Source organism: Syngnathus scovelli, chromosome 14, assembly GCF_024217435.2.
Source record: "Syngnathus scovelli strain Florida chromosome 14, RoL_Ssco_1.2, whole genome shotgun sequence".
In the NCBI taxonomy this organism is placed as follows: Eukaryota; Metazoa; Chordata; class Actinopteri; order Syngnathiformes; family Syngnathidae; genus Syngnathus; species Syngnathus scovelli.
Window position 1 is genome coordinate 4924643 of NC_090860.1, and position 9922 is coordinate 4934564.

Below are 9922 nucleotides of genomic sequence, written 5' to 3' on the forward strand. Positions count from 1 at the left end.
GGAAGACTTGAGCAGGCTCCAGTGTTCTTCAATGTCCTCAGGGTATTCCTGATTGAGGCTTTCTCCAAGAGAGGCCTGAAACAGCTGCAGGGCGGCAGTTTTACTCAGGGTCTCAAGGTTTAGTCTTTGCCGGCTCAGCTTCTTTTGCACTCTCCTCTTTCTCTTGAGTCTGATGGACATCGTGGATCGTATCAGGCGGTGTGATCTGTCCAGCAGGCCTCTGAATCCATCATGGCTTTTGTGATGCTCACGTCGCGCTGATCCCTGGCTCTGACTATGACGTAGTCAATAAGATGCCATTGTTTAGAGCGAGGGTGTCTCCATGAGCCCTTGAGTTTGTTCTTCTGCCGAAAGATGGTATTGGTGATGATAAGGTCGTATTGAGCACATTTGCTAAGAAGCAAAACCCCGTTGGAGTTGATGTTTCCAATGCCTTCCTTTCCAATGGTGCCCTTCCAGAGGTGGTGGTCACGGCCCACTCTGGCATTGAAATCTCCCAATATAATAATCTTGTCCTCCTTGGGGATTTTTGACAATACCTCATCCAGACAGGCATAGAAGGCCTCTTTTTTGTCCTCATCGGAAATGAGGGTAGGTGCATAAGCACTAAGAACTGTTGCCGTCTGGTTGTTGGCCAGCACCAGACGGAGTGTCATCAACGTCCGTCTGCTGAACGATCTGAACCGCTTCTTTGCTCGCTTCGACGCCCAGAACAGCACTTGCCCGCTGAAGAACACTCCCCCCCCCCCCACGAGCACCCCCTGCGCCTCTCTGCCGACGGTGTGAGGAGGGCGCTTGCCGCTATTGACACCCGTAAGGCGGCGGGTCCTGACAACATCCCGGGTCGAGCGCTGAAGGACTGCGCTGGGGAGCTGTCGGGTGTCTTCACGGACATTTTTAACATTTCCCTGCAGCAGGCCATCGTCCCCTTGTGTTTCAAGGCTGCCACCATCGTTCCTGTGCCGAAGAAACCTGCACCGTCCTGCTTCAATGACTACCGCCCCGTGGCACTGACGCCCATCATCATGAAGTGCTTTCAGCGGCTTGTCATGGAGCACATCAAATCCGTTCTCCCCCCCCCCCCACCATTGACCCTTTCCAGTTCGCGTACCGTGCCAAGCGGTCCTCTGAGGATGCCATCTGCTCTGCCCTCCACTCGGCCCTCACCCACCTGGAGAGAAAGGACTCTTATATGAGGTTGCTGTTTGTGGACTTCAGCTCTGCCTTCAACACCATTGTGCCGCAGCGACTCATCTGCAAACTCGACGAGCTGGGCCTCAGTACCTCCCTCTGCAACTGGCTACTGGACTTCCTCTGTCAGAGGCCTCAGGTGGTGCGTGTTGGCGACAAAATCTCCGCCAGCATCACGCTGAGCACGGGGGCCCCCCAGGGCTGCGTGCTCAGTCCATTGCTCTTCACCCTACTGACGCATGATTGCACTGCGACCTACAGCGACAACCGCATAGTGAAATTTGCTGACGACACGACTCTGGTGGGTCTCATCACGAAGGGCGACGAGACTCGGTACAGGTCGGAAGTAGACCTTCTGACCACGTGGTGCAGGGACAACAACCTCCTGCTGAACGTCAACAAGACCAAGGAAATCGTTGTTGACTTCTGGAGGGTCACACAAAACATCTGCCGCTGATCATCGATGGTGCTGTGGTGGAGAGGGTGAGCTGCACCAAGTTCCTGGGGGTGCACATCAGTGAGGACCTCTCCTGGTCCGCAAACACCTCGTCACTGGCAAAGAAAGCTCAGCGCCGCCTGTACTTCCTGCGGAAGCTCAGGCGTGCATGTGCTCCTCAGGCAGTCCTGACTACATTCTACCGTGGCACCGTTGAGAGCGTCCTCACCAGTTGCATCACTGTCTGGGGTGGTAACTGCACTGAACAGAACTTGAAGGCCCTGCAGCGCATAGTGAATACGGCTGGTAAGATTATTGGTGCTTTGCTCCCCTCCCTGAAGGACATTTACACTTCCCATCTCGCCCCCAAAGCAACCTCGATTGCGAGAGATGTGAGTCACCCGGCTCACTCTTTGTTTGACCTTCTGCCCTCTGGGAAGAGGTACAGGAGCCTGCGCTCCCGCACCACCAGACTCGCCAACAGCTTCTTTCTCCAGGCTGTTAGGACCCTGAACTCGCTACCCCCTTCTGCGTAGCGCGCGGCACTGTTGCGCTATTTTCTGGAATGTCTGCTGTACGCGCACTTGCTCCTTTTTTGCTCCTCTTATTTATTTATTTATTTATTTATTTATTTATTTATTTATTTATTCATTATTTATTCGGCACACTGTTGTTATACTTGTTTACTTGTTTGTCTGTTGTGGGCCATGTCTTGTCACCGTGGGATAGGGGGGAACGACATTTCGGTTTCTTTGTGTGTCTTTGGCAAAGTTGACTTTGACTTTGACTTTGAAATCAGGCGCTCACTGATTCCCACAGGGAGTTCAAAGAGCTGACTGATCAGTTGGTTCTTGATGGCAAAACCAACCCCATGGATCCTAGGCTCATCTGTGGCCTTTCCTTTCCAGAAGAAAGTGTATCCACCCTTTTCCTCCGTCAGATGACCTTCCTCTGCCCGTCGGGTTTCTGAAAGAGCAGCTATGTCAATCCGGCATCTGCTCAGTTCCCTGGCAATGATGGCGGTTTTCCTCTCCGGCCTATCACTGGTTACACTGGCCATTAGTGTGCGCACATTCCATGCTCCAAAATTCATGTTTCTGTGTTTTCAACCGCATATTGGTGATCCCTCTGAACGCGGTAATCCAGTCGGGAGGTTTGAGGCAGGCTATGTTTAGGGCACCTTTTCTAGCCCCTTCCCCCACAGGGGTGAGCAGAGTGGATCCTAAAAAGAGCTGCTCATTCGTGGATGCAGCTACCGAAGAGCTCTTCTGCCTCGGTCCAAGAGCCCAACGATCGTCTAACATCCACCGCCTGATGTGCCAACTTGTGACTAGGGGCTTCCAGACTTCACAATCCTGCCCCCGTTGCCACTTACCGGTCGCCACAGGACTTTAATCCGGGATGTAAGGTGGATTCCCTGAAAAAGACACCTGTGCGTGACTTTGTTTAGAGTGGGGAGACTGGTGCACAGACAGTCACCACACTGTTCTTGACAGATCAGGGTCAGAGTCCAGTGGCAAGGAGACTAAGACAACTGGTGACCCTTTTCTGCTGCAGCCTTCATCCGCCTTCCCAGCCGTTGTGACGCCACCCCTTAGGTCAGCCATCATCCTCCGCTTGGTCCACCGTTGAGGCCTTCTTCTGCTAACCTATAAAGCACTGCATGGCTTAGCGCCTTCATATCTCGTCGACCTAGTCGTTCCTTATGTTCCGTCTCGTAACCTTCGTTCGCAAAACGCTAGTCTTTTAGTTATACCGAGGGCCAAGAAAATGTCTGCAGGGTCTAGAGCAATCTCTATTCGGGCTCCAGAGCTTTGGAATGCCCTACCAATGGATATTAGAACTACTACCTCAGTAGAAACATTTAAGACACGTTTAAAGACACATTTCTATGAGATGGCCTTTAACTAACTTGTGATGGCCGATTTGGCCGGAGTTTGTTCTGTTCTCTCTGCCCACCTCCTCCCCGGCTGGGGAGGGGGTTAGGTGGCTCGAAAGCGGATAGCGGCTGGCTGGATTCTCGGGGACCAGTTCGGGATGGGGGAGCTGCGGCTCGGCCCCCTTGAGGACACTGCCAGGACAATCGAGGACACCTCCGACATCCATTTTTTTTCATTGATTTTCATATTATGTATTACTTGTGTACTCTCTGCATCCATTATAACCTGGTGATCCTGAAAGGGGGATCCTTCCATCTGTGGTCCCTTCTCAAGGTTTCTCATTTTCCCCTGGTAGGGGTTTTTTGAGTTTTTCCTTGCCCTTTTGGGAGCTTATGATCAGGGGATGCTTTGAGAATAATTGTCAATTTTGGCTATGTGAAGCCCTGTGAGACTGTTTGTGATTTAGGGCTATACAAATAAACTTGACTTGACTTGACTTGACTTGACTTCACTATTTACCCATAGCTGGAGCTGTTTACCCACACCCGGGACAGTGGTTGATGGGCAGTAGGGCATGTCCACACACCGGTGGGCCTACATGCCACATCTCTGGGGCCCACTGCTGCTCCGAGATCCTGCACAACTTAGCCTGGGACCGCAAGGTGCCAGTTACCGTGTGTGGCCACGAGGAGGCGTATGCAAGTCTTGGCAATGGAGAGGCTGTGTACCGGCTGAGGAGGCTTATGCACTCGGCTCCTCTTTTCACCCCCGGAAACAGAGGGCTAGCCGGTGGCGGTAGCTGAAAGCAGAAAAGTGGCAAGCAGAGGCAGCATGCAGCATGCACAAACTACAGGCCAACTACTCCAACACTACTGCACTGACGCATCACACGCCCTGTGTCATAAACACACACACACATTTCTTTCTATAATACAACACCTACACACCTACAAACGTTGGCAACAGTCTCTCACCCGGTCGTGAACGGGAAGTTGCGTCACTGACTCGTAAAATCCCGCCTCCATCTATCGCTCGCTGCTGATTGGTCGTTCGCGCAGATTCACGAATGAGTGACAGACAGCATTGCTGCTATGCCAGCTGACACATGTTATGCCAACATTTATGTTTTAATCTTGTATTTGTTGGCTTATAGTTGATGGTGTTATTATACCGAATGTGTTTGTTTGAATAACAGGTTGGAAAAAAAACATTATGCTGACATAACATAACATTTGTTATTTAAGAGTACCCTGTTAGGGTTGATAGATTAGTTTGATCCTATGCTTATGTTGGAATGTAACCTGTAATAATCAAACTCGCTTGTCCTGTCTTAACAAAAGTAGTAGAACAAAGTGCTAAGATCTTTTGAACTGATTGACTAGCTGCAGAGGAAGCAATCAAAGTTGTTTTGTTTACACAACATCGTGAAAGACCCCCTGCTGTGCTTTGATCAGCAGGCCAGGGGCTTCGGCCCCATCCTGTCGACTCTGACCCCCACTCTCAACCCCCACTCTGTTTCTCTCAATAAAATGCTCCTGATAGAGGCCTGAGTCAGACTTCATTCGATCATCGCTGTCCACACAGCGACGAATGGACCTGCAGGTGCTTAAAAGGACTTACTTGCCTCCTGTTTGGTTCTTGCAAAATAAGTTGGAGTGTGCACAACTCTAACATTTTGGTGCCGAAACCTGGGATCCTCATACCCACCATCTGACCGGCGAAGGAGGACGTGCTGCATTGTCGACAAGCCAGCGTCCATTAGGAGGACCTGGAAAAGAAAGTCCTGGTAAGAGAATTCTTCGCTGGGCCAGCATCTTTGGTCTGCCTTCGTCTGACAGAAGTGGATTGGCGGGATCCGGCAGTGCAACGAACCAGGGGACAAGTAAGTTAAAGCGCTAAAGATACGGCTTTGGTTTGTCCGAGCTATGAGATACGGCTTTGGTTTGTCCGAGCTATGAGAATACGACTTTGGTTTGTCCGGGCTATGAGATGAGATACGGCTTTGGTTTGTCCGAGCTATGAGATACGGCTTTGGTTTGTCCAAGCCATGAAACAGTTGGGATTCTAGTCCCAGTGGAAGGAACGGGCTAAGAAAAAACAGAGCTTCTTTTTCCTTATTGAAGAAGGGCGTAGATTCTTTTTTTTGTCCGTTTTTCTAAGCTGTTTGGAAGGGTTTTATACCCATCCTGAATAGGCCTAAAAATAAAAAGCGCTTGAGTTTGTGTGGTTGAGAGTGTGACTGGTAGGATAAATTGACTAAAAAGCAGTTCTAGCATTGATCCAAGGCAATAACACAGGCTAGTAATTTGTTGAAAGGTCAATTTAAACCTCCATTGAGGATCCTCAAAAAAATAAAAAAAATAAAATAAAAATAAAAATTGGAAAACCTAAAACTACTCAAATTAAGATGGGAAAAAGGAACGATAAATCTCTAGCTCTTGACGGAGATGAGAAGTACATGGCGAGTAGATTTCTTAATTGTATGCAATACATGCCAAAGTGGAAGAAAAAGTATGGTGTAGAAGGGAAGTTGAAAGTTGAAGTGTGGAAGATAGTGGTTGAAGTTTTGGAGGACAGTGTAGCTAGGAAGGTAGGACTGAAAAAGAAAGAAAAAGAGAGAGCGTTGAATTGTGCTAGAATGTGGTTGAAAGCTTCACAAGAGAGAAGAGAGCAAATCCGAAAGACAAAAGATAGGAAGTTGAAAAGTGATGAGGCTATGACTATGATTGTCAGGCCGGAAGACAATGAGGCCACAGTGCGCAGCCGCGGTGTCCCGGTCTCAGCTCAAGTCGCAGCTGAAGGCACAGCTCAGGCAGAGGAGCAAGAGGGGCCTACCGCTCGTACGCAAAACTTGTATCCAAGCTTAACAGACTTGCAGCCTCCCCCATATAACAGCAAAAAAAGTCAGGGTCGCATTATTAGAAGTCCTGTACAAACAAGAAGTTTGACCACTGTTGCTAGATTTTCCCAAAATTTTGACAATGTTGATGTGTGCCCAATGATACAGGTGCCAAACCCTATTGTAGTGGAAGGCCAACCTCCACATACGTATGTGTTTCGACCATGGACTTTGGAAGAGGCAAGAAAAGCAGTTGAAGGGGTTACCCCTGTTGCTGAAGACCCAGATAAATGGGCAGAGGACATGGCTGGAATCATACATTCCTATAGACTGAATGGGCATGAGGCAGGAGAAGCTGCGATGTCTTCTTTGGGTAAAGACTGGGCAAAGGTTAGAGGGACTTATACAGGTAGAAATAATCAAGGGCCTTTTCCCTATCCCGTTGAGGGTAATCAGTTGGTAGGGGAGTATGCAGCACAATGGAATAATCTTGTGCAAAGAGTGAGGACTATATTTCAAAGACGAGCGAATTATGGTCATTTGGCAGGAATAAAACAGAAGCCTGGAGAAGATACTGATGATTTTCATTTAAGATTTGAAAAAGAATTCAGGGTACATAGTGGCATCCCATTCAATGATGCGGCTGAGAGTGCTTATCAGGAAAGATCAAACTATACAATCAAAAGTAGGTTGAAAAAATGCATGGAAACAACAGGCAGATCGTGGCCAGAGTGCCTCGACTTAGTGAAGCTCTATATGAGGATCACTCCCACTTCAGGAGGGCTAACACCCTTTGAAATCATCCATGGGAGACCATATAGACTACCTGTGTTACAAAAGGCAGATGAAGAACAGTCCTTAGCAGATGACATGATAAGGACGCTTAGACTGACAGAGGTGTCAAATGCAAATTTACTGCCGCCTGATCTTTCATCCTCACAGGTCGACAACCCCATCAAGCCAGGAGACTAGGTCTACATCAAAGTCATCAAAAGAAAGAACTGGGCGAGTCCTCGGTGGGAGGGACCATTCCAAGTGTTGCTATCTACACCAACCGCAGTGAAAATCTCTGAACGACCCAACTGGATTCACCTCAGCCACTGCAAGCTACAGGAGATAACGACATGCACATCAAGGATGCCATAAACTCACTGAGGAATTTACAGCAGGCCATCTCAAAAGACAAAAGCGCATATCAATGGGATTTCTTTTCATGGCTATTCTCTGGTGCTTGGTGGCAGTTGCTGTTGAAGCTTGATGATTTGACCATCGAAAATGCCTTGCAAGTGATGGGTACAATGATGTATTGTTTCTGTGTTTTTCTTTTTATTATTTGTTTTATTGATAACATTCTGGTCGCCTAAGGCAGAGGGACCGTGTGAGGCTTTTCCTGCAATTATCTGGCCGCAGGTTTTTAACTCATACAATAACTTTGGACTGGAGTATTGAGGAACAAAAAACTAATCTTCACTAGAAATTATTGCTGTCATTGTGTTTTCTTAATTGTTTTTGATTGATCGGGGTTTGACATAATCATATGATAATCAAGAGGGATATGTTAGGGTTGATAGATTAGTTTGATCCTATGCTTATGTTGGAATGTAACCTGTAATAATTAAACTCGCTTGTCCTGTCTTAACAAAAGTAGTAGAACAAGGTGCTAAGATCTTTTGAACTGATTGACTAGCTGCAGAGGAAGCAATCAAAGTTGTTTTGTTTACACAACATCGTGAAAGACCCCCTGCTGAGCTTTGATCAGCAGGCCATCCTGTCTACTCTGATCCCCACTCTCAAACCCCACTCTGTTTCTCTCAATAAAATGCTCCTATAAGAGGCCTGAGTCAGACTTCATTCGATCATCGCTGTCCACACCGCGACGAATGGACTCTCCACCTGCAGGTGCTTAAAAGGACTTACTTGTCTCCTGTTTGGTTCTTGCAAAATAAGTTGGAGTGTGCACAACTCTAACATACACAACTCAAATAACAACGTAAAACACATATACATATTGTTATATGTTATATGTTAACCAAATGTCTGATTTTTACATTTTAATTGGCGAATATAAAAACAAGGAATAAAACACCAGACAAGTTATAACATAAATGTTTATCATAGATAATAATAATAATAATAACAATAATAATAATAATAATAATAATAATAATAATAATAGTCAATTTCAAACCAGCAATCTAATATGAAATTGCAGTAGATATATTGGATAACAATATTTAGGCGTATATATGCATACGCGTTATTTAAAAACTACGATGAGTAAATTATAAATCTATATTCTGGCTTAGATAGTTCACGCCAGGAGACGCAACATGTCCACTGACTGATCCGTTGATGCACGGGAAGGCAGTTCACCCTGTTACGGATTTTAGTTATTGATCTGACTCCAAATTGCGATCAACACTTAACACATAAATTGCTATGTCCTAATCCACACACTGGCGCACCTAACAATTTTGTGAGTTTGTTCTGTCAAAGAGAAGACCGTTAGATCAATCAGACCAAATTTACAAATTGTTTATTCCTGACAAAGCGCACTAATACAGGCCTGGGTCCCGGGTCCCTCACACTAAAACTTGTGCGTTTTTGTGACCACCAAAAGACTACACCTTCTTCCGGGTTGCCCAGTTTTAAAGAAACACAATATGAATATTAAAGCATGCAAAATATTGTGAGATGATTGGTCGATGGCCATCTCCTCCCCATGTCGGTGTTATCGCTGAGGTCAGGTGGTTGGATTTCCCCGCGAAGCCCGGCCACATAGACGTGCTGTTGTTCTCGTTTCTCAACGACCTTGAGGTGTTCTCGTCCGGTACTCCCTGTCTGGGCCTATCCACAACACTTCAACGAAAACAAGTTCATGCAGTTTGCCTGCACATTCTTTGCCACCCACCAATCCACACGAGCACTCCAATACTAAATATTAATGTGATTATAAGTTTAACACAACCTTAAAATATGTTTGCAAACTCCCGAAAGCACATTTCCCTTTATTCCCTCTCATGACCTCATTTATGAGGTCATCACCCGTTACCCTAGCAAACAGCTACCAGCGCGCTGTCGGTCCTTCCTTCCCCCCGCTGCTCATGTTGAGTCACCAGGGTATATTGGCCCATCGGTGGCAACGGGCCAACGGTTTTCTCGATCAACCGGACAGTGAGTGACCTAATACATGGAATACAACAACAATCGCATAAAATCATAATTGTAATAAAAATAGCTACAGCAACAAGGACAGACATGATGAGGCCTTTCCAGCTTCCGAACGTTTTCATCCAATCAGACCAAATATCGGTGTGTACGCCTGAATGATCTTTCATCTTTTTGTTCAGTGTCCTTAGTCCTTCCAACACCCTGGTCAGTCGGCCTCCTGGTGCCGTGTTTTTGGTATGAAAGTACAACATGCATCACCAAACATTCCACACACACCATGTTCCTTAGCCAATAGCATGTCCAACGCAATTCTATTTTGGAACGCCATTAACGACGTTGCACCCAATTGTTCATGAACTGCGGCAAATGATTCAGCTGTATAATTACCCAGTCGTTGAACATTGT